Below are 2987 nucleotides of genomic sequence, written 5' to 3' on the forward strand. Positions count from 1 at the left end.
TTATACACGTACCTTAGGACTGAAAATGGCTGCCATTTTTCATGATATGGAGGTCTCCATGTTGGAGCCAGATGATGTCAGTAAGCAGTGTTTGGTCTGAGTCAACGTTTCTATGGCAACTACTCTCTCCAATCAGGGGTGAGCTTGGATGTCCGTATCCCTACCAATTAAGGCAGGCTTAGAAAAATGGTAGTGGACCCCAGCATTTGACATCTACTTTTATTGAGCTGTCGGATTGGCCAGTTTTAAACTTTAATAATGTGCACTCTGGAAAAAAATAGCATGAAAAATAATAGCATTATGTTTAAAAATAAAGGGATCAGATGGGAATCTTTATTCTGACAAATATTACTAATCGCTGTTTATTTCTTAATAGACTTGGTTCTTGGAGTTTACAGACTCCCTGTTTGGAGCGCCAGGTGGGAGGGATCAGGCTGTCCACTAATGGTTGTTAAAGACCGTAACACTGATGAGATCCTCCTTTTAGACACAGAGGGTTGTACGAAAAAAAAAATCCCCATTAGTGTGGGGCCTGGCTGCTAACTTTAGGGCCGGGCCTGGCTCTAGCAGGATGCTAACTTTGGCGTTAGGTCTTTGCTTTAGCACTGGGCTAACTTGACTTTTGGGTCTGGCTTTAGCATTGAGGTAACTGTACTGTGGGGTCTGGCTTTTGCACTAGGCTAACTTTTGTGTCAGGTCATGTCTTTAGACTAACTTTAGTGTCAGCCTGGCTTCAGCATTGGGCTAACTTTAGTGTCGGTATTTGGCTTTAGCATTGGGATAACTTTAGTGTCAGGTCTGGCTTGAGCATTGGGATAACTTTATTGTTGGGTCAGTCTTTAGCGTTGGTCTAACTTTAGTACTGGGATAACATTACTACCGGGTCTGGCTTCAGTACTGGGATAACATTACTACCGGGTCTGGCTTCAGTATTGGGCTAACTTTAGAGTCGGTTCTTGGGTTTAGCATTGGGCTAACTTTAGAGTCGGTTCTTGGGTTTAGCATTGGGCTAGCTTTAGTGTCGAGTCTAGCTTTAGCACTGGACTAACTTTAGTGTCCGGTTTGGCTTTAGCACCGGGCTAACTTTAGTGTCGGTTCTTGGCTTTAGCATTGGGCTAGCTTTGGTGTTGAGTCTAGCTTTAGCATGACGCTAACTTTAGTGTCCGGTTTGACTTAAGCACTGGGCTAACTTTACCGTCGAGTCTAGCTTTAGCACCAGGCTAACTTTAGTGTCGGTTCTTGGCTTTAGCATTGGGCTAGCTTTGGTGTTGAGTCTAGCTTTAGCATGACGCTAACTTTAGTGTCCGGTTTGACTTAAGCACTGGGCTAACTTTACTGTCGGGTCTTGGCTTTAGCATTGGGCTAGCTTTAGTGTCGAATCTAGCTTTAGCACCGGGCTAACTTTAGTGTCGGTTCTTGGCTTTAGCATTGATTTAACTTTACTGTCGGGTCTGATTTTACCATTGGGCTAACTTTAGTGTCGGGTCTAGCTTTAGCATGATGGTAACTTTAGTGTATCTAGTGTATCGGGTCTAACTTTAGCATCATGCTAACTTGCCCTCTATGGCCTGAATAAGACGCCGACGTTTCTTTTGATAGATGATGATGATTGCTAGTGCGGGTTCAGAAATTTGAATGGATCTTCTGTTAATCAAATATCTTTCTCATCCGTCACCGGGTTTTTGAACAACTTATAAGTTGTTTTCTGTTTATTCACATAGGTATAATTCAATGGAAACAGTGTAATTTTGAAATTGTGTTTTTCGACATGTCTAGAATTTTGATAAAGTTTTACACATATGTGCAATGGAAACGCAGCTATAGTTAGGCTAGGATAAAAGCAAAGAGTATATTTGGATTTCCATGATAGAGTTGATTAACAGTTCTGTGTCAAGCCTCTAAAGTCTCACTTCAACCATATTTTTTTCTTTTGTAAAATCGTTCTCAGTCGTCTTTTGATTATACTTGTGCAGTTTTTAGCTATAATCAAAAAGCCTTTGTCGTTTTTAAAGACATATTTTTGGCGAGTTGGCAAGTAAACAACTTGAGTTAAATCTCGAGTTTATGCCCTTAAAAAACTAAACTGTTAGTCCCTTTAGTAAAAAACACATACAATCACTCAAAAAAATGAAACTGGTTGAATTTTTTTTTTCAGTACAACAATTTACAAATTTTTAACTTTAAAGATTATTTAAGGGCCTTTGAAACCTCTGCTCTAGGAAAATAAGGTCTTTTCTCCACACTTCATCTGGATCTTCATCTTCTATTCTGTTGCCCTCTGGGTAAACCGGAGTGGCTTGTCAGGGTGAAATCAGGGCCAAAAGGTTGGAGAGGCTAAATGAACATGTTGTCTGGCAGATGAATCAGCATAACTATAAATCCAGAGTGATAAAAGCCGAGATAATATCTGGTGACATGGCTGCAAACACACACAAACACCAGGTAGGTCACAACCTTTGATGTTTTCCTGGAACCGTTATGAAGATGTCACGTTGGCGTTCTCTGTGTTTTAGGGATGCCGCTCATTCAGAACACACTAGAAAGCCTCTTGAAAGGGAAAGTGTAGATAGGTCCCATACAAAGATGTCTTTACTGAACAACCACATCACGACTCAAAGAGAATACTTTGACAGGTTTTTTAAGGTGGATGTTAAATTAACCATATATAGCACACGTGTCAAAGTCAAGGCCCGGGTAATTATATCCGGCCCTCCAGATCATTTTATTTATTGTTATTAATGGCCCGATTTTATCTTGCACTTATTTTTAACTTGTGTAATTTTGACAAAATATATTTTTGTAAAGAGTAAAATGTTGAAAGTTATTCAAGGTTTAGGTTGATTTATTCTGGAATAATATTTCTGCCTTTTTATTATTCATAACTATGTTAAAAAGTTATGGTTTTAAAGTTTTAAAAATTGAAATTCTGTGAGCTTTTTGGACTATTGTGGCATTTACTAAGATTTTTTAGGCTGTCTTGGAGTTAG

Source organism: Oryzias melastigma, linkage group LG18, assembly GCF_002922805.2.
Source record: "Oryzias melastigma strain HK-1 linkage group LG18, ASM292280v2, whole genome shotgun sequence".
Classification (NCBI taxonomy): Eukaryota; Metazoa; Chordata; class Actinopteri; order Beloniformes; family Adrianichthyidae; genus Oryzias; species Oryzias melastigma.